Source organism: Stomoxys calcitrans, chromosome 1, assembly GCF_963082655.1.
Source record: "Stomoxys calcitrans chromosome 1, idStoCalc2.1, whole genome shotgun sequence".
Classification (NCBI taxonomy): Eukaryota; Metazoa; Arthropoda; class Insecta; order Diptera; family Muscidae; genus Stomoxys; species Stomoxys calcitrans.
Genome location: NC_081552.1, coordinates 37,701,303 through 37,713,534, shown reverse-complemented (window position 1 = coordinate 37,713,534; position 12,232 = coordinate 37,701,303). Strand labels below are relative to the sequence as shown.

Below are 12,232 nucleotides of genomic sequence, written 5' to 3'. Positions count from 1 at the left end.
TTTTGTCTTTAGGTAAAATTTCATAGAAATTTTGTCTTTAGGTAAAATTTCATAGAAATTTTGTCTTTAGGTAAAATTTCATAGAAATTTTGTCTTTAGGTAAAATTTCATAGAAATTTTGTCTTTAGGTAAAATTTCATAGAAATTTTGTCTTTAGGTAAAATTTCATAGAAATTTTGTCTTTAGGTAAAATTTCATAGAAATTTTGTCTTTAGGTAAAATTTCATAGAAATTTTGTCTTTAGGTAAAATTTCATAGAAATTTTGTCTTTAGGTAAAATTTCATAGAAATTTTGTCTTTAGGTAAAATTTCATAGAAATTTTGTCTTTAGGTAAAATTTCATAGAAATTTTGTCTTTAGGTAAAATTTCATAGAAATTTTGTCGTTAGGTAAAATTTCATAGAAATTTCGTTGTTAAGTAAATTTAACCGAATTTTTGTATTTAAGAAAATTTTCATAGAAACTTATCTTTAGGTAAAATTTCAAAGAAATTTTGTCTTTAGAAAGAATATTAAAGAAATTTTGTCTTTCAATAAAATTTCATATAAATTTTGATTTTACGAAAAATTTTATAGACATTTTTTCTTTACGGAGAATTTCATAACGATTTCATATTTAAGGAAAATTTCATAAAAATTTTGACTTTGGATAAAATTTTAATTTAGCTATTTAGGTGAAATTTCATAGAAATTTTGTGTTTACGTAAAATTTATAGAAAGTGTATGGAAATTTTGTCTTTGGTGAAAATTTCACATGAATTTTGGAAATAAAATATCTTAAAAATTTTATCTTAAGTGAAAATTTCATAGCGTTTTTGTATTTAGGGAAAATTTCATAGAAATTTTGTCTTTGGCGAACATTTTTTCTTTAGGTAAAATTTCATAGAAATTTTGTATGTCAAAAAAATTTCATAGAAATTTTTCTTTAGGAAAAAATTCAAAGAAAATTTGTTAAGCTAAATTTTTAAGAAATTTTGTTTTTAGGAAAAATTTTATAGAAATTTTGCAGAGTTTTGTATTCAAAAAATGTTTTATATAAATTTTGTCTTTAAGGAGAATTTTATAACAATTTTATCTTTAGAGAAAATTTCAGAGCAATTTTGTATTTAAGGAAATTTCATAGATATTTTGTATAAATGGATAATTTCAAAGTAATTTTGTTTTTAGAGAGATTTCATAGAAATTTTGTCTTTAGGTATAATTTCAAAGAAATTTTGTCTTTATGTAAAATTTCATAGAATTTTTGTATTTCGAAAAAAATTTATAGAAATTTTGTCTTTATGCAAAATTTCATAGAAATTTTGTCTTTATGTAAAATTTCATAGAAATATTGTTTTTAGGTAAAATTTCATAGAAATGTTGTCTTTAGGTAAAACTTCATAGAAATTTTGTATTTCCAAAAAATTTATAGAAATTTTGATTATAGGAAGAATTTCAAAGAAATTTTGTCGTTAAAATAAATTTTTAAGAAATTTTGTTTTTAGGAAAATTTTTATAGAAATTTTGTATGTAGCTAAAGTTTTGTATTTAAGAAAAATTTTATAGCAATTTTGTCTTTAGGAAGAATTTCATAAAAATTTCGTCTTTAGAGAAAATTTCATAGCAATTTTGTATTTAGGAAAATTTTCGTAGCGATTTTGTATCCAGGGAAAATTTAATAGAAATTTTGACTTTGGGAAAAATTTCAAAGAAATTTTGTATTTAGAGAGATTTCATAGAAATTTTGTCTTTAAGTAAAATTTCATAGAAATTTTGTCTTTAGAAAAAATTTCATAGAAATTTTGTCTTTAGGAAAAATTTCATAGAAATTTTTTCTTTAGGTAAAATTTCATAGAAATTTTTTCTTTAGGTAAAATTTCATGGAAATCTTGTCTTTAGGTAAAATTTCAAAGAATTTTTGTATTTAAGAAAATGTTCATAGAACTTTTGTCTTTGGGGAAAATTTCATAGGAATTTCATTGTTAAGTACAATTTCATAGAATTTTTGTATTTAAGAAAATGTTCATATAAATTTTTTCTTTAGGAAGAATTTCATAAAAATTTCATTTTTAGAGAAAATTTCATAACAATTTTGTATTAGGAAAATTTTCGTAGCGATTTTGTATCCAGGGAAAATTTAATAGAAATTTTGTCTTTATTTTAAATTTCATAGAAATTTTGTCTTTATGAAAAATTTCATAGGGATTTTGTCTTTAGAAAAAATTTCATAGAAATTTTGTCTTTAGAAAACATTTCATAGTAATTTTGTCTTTAGGTAAAATTTCATAGAAATTTTGTCTATAGGTAAAATTTCATAGAAATTTTGTCTTTAGGTAACATTTCATAGAAATTTTGTCTTTAGGTAAAATTTGATAGAAATTTTGTCTTTAGGTAAAATTTCATAGAAATTTTGTCTTTAGGTAAAATTTCATAGAAATTTTGTCTTTAGGTAAAATTTCATAGAAATTTTGTCTTTAGGAAAAATTTCATAGAAATTTTGTCTTTAGGAAAAATTTCATAGGAATTTTGTCTTTAGATAAAATTTCATAGAAATTTTGTCTTTAGGTAAAATTTCATAGAAATTTTGTCTTTAGGAAAAATTGCATAGAAATTTTGTCTTTAGGAAAAATTTCATAGGAATTTTGTCTTTAGATAAAATTTCATAGAAATTTTGTCTTTAGGTAAAATTTCATAGAAATTTTTTCTTTAGGTAAAATTTCATAGAAATTTTGTCTTTAAGTAAAATTTCATGGAAATCTTGTCTTTAGGTAAAATTTCAAAGAATTTTTGTATTTAAGAAAATGTTCATATAAATTTTTTCTTTAGGAAGAATTTCATAAAAATTTCATTTTTAGAGAAAATTTCATAACAATTTTGTATAAGGAAAATTTTCGTAGCGATTTTGTATCCAGGGAAAATTTAATAGAAATTTTGTCTTTATTTTAAATTTCATAGAAATTTTGTCTTTATGAAAAATTTCATAGGGATTTTGTCTTTAGAAAAAATTTCATAGAAATTTTGTCTTTAGGAAAAATTTCATAGAAATTTTGTCTTTAGGTAAAATTTCATAGAAATTTTGTCTTTAGGAAAAATTTCATAGAAATTTTGTGTTAAGGTAAAATTTCATAGAAATTTTGTCTTTAGGTAAAATTTCATAGAAATTTTGTCTTTAGGTAAAATTTCATAGAAATTTTGTCTTTAGGTAAAATTTCATAGAATTTTTGTATTTAAGAAAATGTTCATAGAAATTTTGTCTTTGATTAAAATTTCGTAGGAATTTCGTTGTTAAGTACAATTTCATAGATTTTTTGTATTTAAGAAAATTTTCATAGAAATTTTGTCTTTAGGGAGAATTTCATAGCGAAATTTGGTATTTGGGGAACATTTTTATAAAAAATTCGTTGTTAGAATATATCATAGAAATTTCTTTTTTTGGGAAAATTTCATAGGAATCCTGTCTTATATAAAAATTTCAAATAATGTTCAGTGACAACAATTTCTAAAAATTTTCTCTAAAGACAGACATTTTCAAGATTTTTTCTGTAACGAAACAATTTTTTAGGAAATTGTCTCAAAAAAACAAATTTTCTTTAAAAAATTTCCCAAAGGAAATCTGAAAACAGAATTTTCGGTAAAACTCTTTAAAAAATAAACAAAAATCACATTCAATAGAATACCTTGATATAATAACGTTAACGAAAAATTTATAATATCTTAAAAGGTCCATCTAACATTTCCCTTCAAAAACCCTTTCATTCCAATTAAAATCAACGCAAAAAAAAACCAAAAAAAAAGAGGAATCAAAGAACTCCCCTTAGCAAAAGATTTCTTTTAAATTATAATAAATAAAAGCATAGTCACGCAGGAAATGGAAAATTACAATTAGAAAAAGGATACGTTTCCGAAATTGTGTTTAAAAACAAAAGTGCAAAAGTACCCAAAAAACGTAGAAATGTACATAGAGAGTTGTTACAAAAAGGCACGAAATGAAAGGGGTTATGCAAAAACGTATTTGAAAGTAATTCACAATACCCCCCTTTCCCTACACCTTCACCTCATATTATGAATCCCTTGGCAAATTGAGTCAAATGTAATGAAAGGATATGAAATTAAAACAAAAAACTGAACGAAAGCAGCACATAGCTAATTAACCTGTTTCTGTTTTGCTGCTTTACGCTTATATTGTCTCCACCATCATCATCATCGTTTTATATAAATTTCGTTTTTTTTTTCTTTCTTTTAATTGCAGATTTTTTTTCTTCATACAAAGACTCTCAAGGAAACGAAACAATTTGTTAAAACCTAGTCTGTGCTAAAGGCAATGAAATAAGCACCAAAACAAAACAAATAACAAAAAAATAATAAGTAAGTGTGTTAACATGTTTCTTGGAGTATGTGTGGGTGTATATGCATTTCATACTTGCTTAAATTTTATATTCATATATTATTTGCAAGAAAAGTTTTTAATTTCGTTAAATTTATTTTTAAAGTTTTCCTTGTAAGCAGTTTTGCATAGTCATCCTCCTCTTCATCATCAACAACGTCCGCGTCTTTGTCCTCATCCTCACTTAGCAACATGAACGTGAGTTGCTCCAACATTAAAACGTCACAAACACTCGCGCCACTCAGCCAAACACACAAGCTAAACCAACACTCGTCAAGCAACACATCTACTGCGACCATGGCAAATGCCATGTACACCCACACTAACAAAGACTTGTACCCAAGCCCAGACACAAACGACAACGACAACGACAGCGACAACGACAACGCGTAGTTATTTCCTTTTCCGCTAATAATAGTTAAAGGTAGTTTATAAAGTCTAGCATGGCGTTAAAGGATGGCATAGAAGGTGGAAGACGTTGTAGAATAGGAAGGAAAAGGGTAGATAAAGGGGTTGAAGCAAGGGATTTAGATAACATTTAAGACAAGGGCCCTTTAAGGACGTACATTTTTAAAATTAAATAGCTATCTTGTGTCTATAGAAAATTTTATAGATATAGAAAATTTCATAGATATTTTCTCTTTAGGGAAAATTTCATAGAAATGGTGTTTTATGGGAAATTTTCATACAAATTTTGTGTTTAGGTAAAATTTCATAAAAATTTTGTGTTTAGGTAAAATTTCATAGAAATCTTGTCTTTAGGTAAAATTTCATAGAAATTTTGTGTTTAGGTAAAATTTCATAGAAATGTTTGCCTTTGGGGAAAATTTCATAGAAATTTTGTTTTAGGGGAAATTTTCATAAACATTTTGACTTAAGATAAAATTTCATAGAAATTTTGTGTTTAGGTAAAATTTCATAGAAATTTTGTCTTTAGAAATAATTTCATAGAAATTTTGTCTATAGAAAAAATTTCATAGAAATTTTGTCTTTGGGGAAAATTTCACAAAATTTCGTTAGAAAAAAATTTCATAAGATAAATTTCATAGAAGTTTTGGCTTTAAGTAAAATTTCATAGAAATTTCGTCTCTAAGTAAAATTTCATAAAAATATAGACATTAGGACAAATTTCAGAATTTTCTATTTAGGGATAATTTCATAGAAAATTTGTCTCTGGGGAAAATTTCACGGAAATTTCGTCTTTAAGAAAATTTTGTTTTTGTGGAAAATTTCATAGAAATTTCATTGTTAGGAAAAATTTCATAGAAATTTTGTCTTTAGAAAAAATTTCATAGAAATTTTTTCTTTAGAAAAAATTTCATAGAAATTTTGCCTTTAGAAAAAATTTCATAGAAATTTTGTCTTTAGAAAAAATTTCATAGAAATTTTGTCTTTAGAAAAAATTTCATAGAAATTTTGTCTTAGAAAAAATTTCATAGAAATTTTGTCTTTAGAAAAAAATTCATAGAAACTGTGTCTTTAGAAAAAAATTTCATAGAAATTTTGTTTATAGAAAAAGTTTCATAGAAATTTTGTCTTTAGAAACAATTTCATAGAAATTTTGTCTTTAGAAAAAATTTCATAGAAATTTTGCCTTTAGAAAAAAATTTCATAGAAATTTTGTTTGTAGAAAAAATTTCATAGAAATTTTGTCTTTAGAAAAAATTTCATAGAAATTTTGCCTTTAGAAAAAATTTCATAATTTTGTATTTAGAAAAAATTTCATAGAAATTTTGTCTTTAGAAAAAAATTTCATAGAAATTTTGTTTATAGAAAAAATTTCATAGAAATTTTGTCTTTAGAAAAAATTTCATGGAAATTTTGTCTTTAGAAAACATTTTGTCTTTCATAAGATAAATTTCAAAGAATTTTTGGCTTTAAGTAAAATTTTATAGAAATTTTGTCTTTAAGTAAAATTTCATAAAAATATAGACATTAGGACAAATTTCAGAACTTTCTATTTAGGGATAATTTCATAGAAAATTTGTCCCTGGGAAAATTTCACAGAAATTTCGTCTCTAAGGAAATTTTGTTTTTGTGGAAAATTTCATAGAAATTTCGTTGTTAGGAAAAATTTCATAGAAATTTTTTGTTTAAATTAAATAATAAAAAATTTCATAGAAATTTTGTCTTTAGAAAAAATTTCATAGAAATTTTGTCTTTAGAAAAAATTTCATAGAAATTTTGTCTTTAGAAAAAATTTCATAGAAATTTTGTCTTCAGAAAAAATTTCATAGAAATTTTGTCTTTAGAAAAAATTTCATAGAAATTTTGACTTTAGAAAAAATTTCATAGAAATTTTGTCTTTAGAAAAAATTTCATAGAAATTTTGTCTTTAGAAAAAATTTCATAGAAATTTTGTCTTTAGAAAAAATTTCATAGAAATTTTGTATTTAGAAAAAATTTCATAATTTTGTCTTTAGAAAAAATTTCATAATTTTGTCTTTAGAAAAAATTTCATAGAAATTTTTCTTTAGAAAAAATTTCATAGAAATTTTGTCTTAAGAAAAATTTAATAGAAATTTTGTCTTTAGAAAAAAATTCATAGAAACTGTGTCTTTAGAAAAAATTTCATAGAAACTTTGTCTTTAGAAAAAATTTCATAGAAATTTTGTCTTTAGAAAAAATTTCATAGAAATTTTGTCTTTAGAAAAAATTTCATAGAAATTTTGACTTTAGAAAAAATTTCATAGAAATTTTGTCTTTAGAAAAAATTTCATAGAAATTTTGTCTTTGGGGAAAATTTCACAAAATTTCTTTAGAAAAAAATTTCATAAGATAAATTTCATAGAAGTTTTGGCTTTAAGTAAAATTTCATAGAAATTTCGTCTTTAAGTAAAATTTCATAAAAATATAGACATTAGGACAAATTTCAAAATTTTCTATTTAGGGATAATTTCATAGAAAATTTGTCTCTGGGGAAAATTTCACAGAAATTTCGTCTCTAAGGAAATTTTGTTTTTGTGGAAAATTTCATAGAAATTTCATTGTTAGGAAAAATTTCATAGAAATTTTTTGTTTAGGTAAAATTTCATGAAAATTTTATCTTTAGGCAGAATTTCATAGAAATTTTGTCTTTAGGTAAAGTTTCATAGAAACTTTGTATTTAAGAATAATTTCATCGGGAGAATTTCATAAAAACTTTCTTTAGTGAATCTTTAGTGAAAATTTCATAGCGATTATTTATTTAGGGAAAATTTCATAGGTATTTTTTCTCTTAGTAAAATTTTATAGAAATTTTGTCTTTAGGTAAAATTTCCTTGAAATTTTGTCTTTAGGTAAAATTTCCTTGAAATTTTGTCTTTAGGTAAAATTTCCTTAAAATTTTGTCATTAGGTAAAATTTCATAGAAATTTTGTCGTTAGGGAAAAATTCATAAAATGTTTATCTTTAGTGAGAATTTCATAGCGATTTTGTATTTAGAAAAGTTTTCGTAGAATTCTTGTCTTTGGGGAAATTTTTGTTGTTAGGGAAAATTTTATAGAAATTTTTTGTTCAGGTAAAAATTCGTAGAAAATAAACGATTTCGATGAAATCTTCCCTAAAGACAAAAATTCTATAAAATTTGAAGATACCGAAGTACCAGCAATTATACGTGGCTTGAATTATGCGAAAAATGCAGCGAATTTGCAAATCTTCCAAAAATCAGATAGCTTCGACCATCCATGAACCGGAAAATTTGTTTCGGTCGGGGCTAGCGTCAATAATTTCATTGTAATAAAGGTATTGGGTTGCCCAAAAAGTAATTGCGGATTTTTCATATAGTCGGCGTCATATAGACGCCTCCACAGACGGAAAAAACGCGTCGTCCAGTAGTAAGGGCAATCTTCGGTGACTCGAAAGACCAAAAATGAGGATGACCAATCCTTTGGGACTCGACAGATTACTATACGGTTAAAAATGCTGCGTACGAAGATGTCGCCAAACCTTATCTGAATATATCGGCTAATGGCGTTTTTTCTAAAACGCGGTTTCTGCAGACATAGATAATCCTAAAGAAAATCAGCAGGCGAAAATATGAGGCATCTAGAGTTGCAACCAATCATTCGTGGCACTGTGGAAAGATATCTCTAAGGCTTCATCCTCGCTATAGGTAGAAGATATTGACAATTCTCTAGAAGATATGAAGGCGTCCGAAGATGCCCATCATCTGCTTGTTATTTTATGGGAGGAAAATTATTCCAACTGGAATATCGACCACCTTTCAGCAGGTATCGATATCGATATACCTCCGGGAGATCGTCGGAGGGAAACATCTGACTTCCTGTGGTATAGATAATACTGCGACGAACGCCAGACCGAAAACGGTAAACCCCATTTACTTTAATAGATGTTAAGCTCGGCGTCCGACAACTACGACGGCAACCCTAGCGTTATCTGTTAAACGGAAAGTAAAACCGCTAGAAATATAGCCAATCCCTTGCGACTCGTGAGATAGATCAGTGAACCAACCTATGGACGAGGCGTCCTAAGATATTGCTAATCATTTGAGCCCGAAAGACGGAGAATCTAAAGCCTCGAGGTATCGGCTATCCTTCTCAGATTGGAGTTATAGTTGATGCTCTAGATGTTGGATTGTAGCAAAAAATATTGAATAGTTACTTCTACCTTGACAATGGAAAAACTCAGTATCGGAAGATATCGGCGAAACTTAGTTTGCTTGAAAGACAGGAGTTATCAATAATCGACAGAAATTGGTAAACTGCCAAACGTTCTATAGCCTAGAGCTGGAAAAATATCGATGGCACTATCGATACAATCGATATTTAATTTTTTGGCAGAATATCGATTGCTATTTTTCCGATGGATACTATCGCAAAAGTTAATATTTTTGCAAATCTAAACAAAAATAAACAATCCGGCAGTGAATGTATCCTTTCAGATACATTTCGCCTATAGAGGGAGCAATTTTCATCCGATTAGGTTACATTTTCTACAATAATTTCTCTTACGACATCCAACTGACTTAATTAACCTTGGTATATAAATCGATCTCCTTATTTCGATTTCTCATTTTCGTTTGAAATATAGATGATGGGAAATTAACGATAGTATCGATATTTTTTATTAAAACTATCGCAAATATCGAATGTTGCGATTATCGATAGTTTGCTAGCTCTACTATAGCCATGTAAGAAGCGACATCCGCATGTGTCGGCAATCCTCCATAAGAATGAAGGTCTTGTGGGGTTCGACACAAAGAACAACTCTATTACCGCTGATATTCAGAAACGGAGTTAAGTAAGTTGTTCGGAAAAACCGAACGGAAAAACTCAGTATCAACAGATATGGACACAACTTTAATTCCACAATAGGCAGGAGTTCCCAAGAACCGACAAACCGTGGTCGCTTGACAGGCAGCAAACGGCGCTTTGAGAGTCCAGTTGCTGTACAGATGTATAAAATGCGGTATGCGCAGTTACACGGAACTCTCCAAGAGAAGGACGATTTAGGCCATTCCGGAGATGCGAAACGTAAGAAGACTACACCAGGAGTTATCGACGATAACTCAGTTCCTCGACAGACAGGATTTATCGACAATGCTCCGGCGCTCAGCGGATAGAAAACTGTAAGATTCCAGCCTCTTTGCAGATGGATAAAATATGACTTCCTCAGTTAAAAGCAATGTTCCGGGAGAAGGATGATTTTGGCAAATCATTGGGCCTCGACATTTAAAAAAATGGAGTTACTTTGGAGATATTGACCAATGAAGGTATCAGAAATCTTCCAGCAGATCAATCGGCAAATAATCAGTTTCTGCAATGTCACATGGAGATATCGGTAATCCTTCTGTAGATTGCATATATTTTCAATCCTCTACGGGCGCGATAGACGGAAATCAAGGCAAGTCCAACATTATCGTCAATCTTTCGCCGTCTTAAAGAGAAAAATAGGCAAGACCCCAATGGCTACAAATATGTGAATAGAAACCCAAAAAATACCCCGTCCAGGGATAATCTTCTCAGAGACCTATAGTTGAGTGTTAATGTGGTGGATGGGCTTTAATGAATGGACACATGAAGCTCAGATGGGAAAATTATAATCGGTTGGCAAAATTAAGCTCTAAAAATCAGACTTTTGTTTTAAATGGCATTGGATTCCATTTTGAAAATTGCTGCGAAAATCTCTTCTCTCTCTCTCGGCATCATCAGTGTCTCTGCTACTACATTGAAGCCAGCATATCGACTTTGAGCTTCTATAAAGTTTGTGTTTTTTGGATTGTTGGGAATCTTTTGGATTGTATTTTGCTGGTACTTCTTCTCTTTGCAGACCCCTTCTGCGTTCTACATCTTCAGTGTCTCTGCAATCGCAAACAACCTTTTGTTGTTGAAGTAATGGAACCTTTATACATTTTTTATACCCTCCACCATAAGATGGGGGGTATACTAATTTCGTCATTCTGATTGTAACTACTCGAAATATTCGTCTGAGACCCCATAAAGTATATATATTCTTGATCGTCGCGACATTTTATGTCGATCTAGCCATGTCCGTCCGTCTGTCCTTCCGTCCGTCCGTCTGTCCGTCCGTCCGTCTGTCTGTCGAAAGCACGCTAACTTCCGAAGGAGTAAAGCTAGCCGCTTGAAATTTTGCACAAATACTTCTTATTAGTGTAGGTCAGTTGGTATTGTAAATGGGCCATATCGGTCCATGTTTTGATATAGCTGCCATATAAACCGATCTTGGGTCTTGACTTCTTGAGCCTCTAGAGTGCGCATTTCTTATCCGATTTGGATGAAATTTTGCACGACGTATTTTGTTATGATATCCAACAACTGTGCCAAGTATGGTTGAAATGGGTCCATAACCTGATATAGCTGCCATATAAACCGATCTTGGGTCTTGACTTCTTGAGCCTCTAGAGTGCGCAATTCTTATCCGATTGAGATGAAATTTTGCACGACGTGTTTTGTTATGATATCCAACAACTGTGCCAAGTATGGATTTAATCGGTTCATTACCTGATATAGCTGCCATATAAACCGATCTTGGGTCTTGATTTCTTGAGCCTCTAGAGTGCGCAATTCTTATCCGATTGAAATGAAATTTTGCACGACGTGTTTTGTTATTATATCCAACAACTGTGCCAAATATGGTTGAAATCGGTTCATAACCTGATATAGCTGCCATATAAACCGATCTTGGGTCTTGACTTCTTGAGCCTCTAGAGGGCGCAATTCTTATCCGAATGGAATGGAATTTCGCACGACGTGTTTTGTTATGATACCCAACAACTGTGCCAAGTATGGTCCAAATCGGTCAATAACCTGATATAGCTGCCATATAAACCGATCTTGGGTCTTGACTTCTTGAGCCTCTAGAGGGCACAATTCTTATCCGATTTGAATGAATTTTTGCACGAAGTATTTCGTTATGATATCCAACAACTGTGCCAAGTATGGTTGAAATCGGTCCATAACCATAACCGATACAGATCCCATATAAATCGTTCTGCCTATTTTACTTCTTGAGCCCCAATGGGCGCAATTCTTATACGAATTGGCTGAAATTTTATACAGGTCTCCAACATATAATTTAATTGTGGTCCGAACCGGACCATATCTTGATACCGTTTTAATAGCAGAGCAAATCTTTTCTTATATCCTTTTTTGCCTAAGAAGAGATGCCGGGAAAAGAACTCGACAAATGCGATCCATGGTGGAGGGTATATAAGATTCGGCCCGGCCGAACTTAGCACGCTTTTACTTGTTTTTAATGAATTTTAGAGAATTTTTCGAACGTTTGGGCGCCTTCTGCACATCAGTGGCCTCGATAGGCACTCGTGAGGCCAGCAAATCAACCAGTTGTTCTTAGAGGAAGGGGAGTTTTCACAAAATACATTTTTGGATTTTTGGCTTCTGCTAAAACA

General features: G+C 29.1%; 1 protein-coding gene across 1 annotated transcript in view; it reads left to right on the top strand.

The window, feature by feature from the left end:
• LOC106094496 (frizzled-2) overlaps nt 1-12,232 on the top strand; it is an 870,788-nt gene that overhangs the window by 536,098 nt on the left and 322,458 nt on the right. Inside the window, exon 6 of the mRNA XM_059361204.1 lies at nt 4,228-4,343. The gene's annotated coding sequence lies outside the window, so the exon portion shown is untranslated. The remainder of the gene's footprint in view (nt 1-4,227; nt 4,344-12,232) is intronic.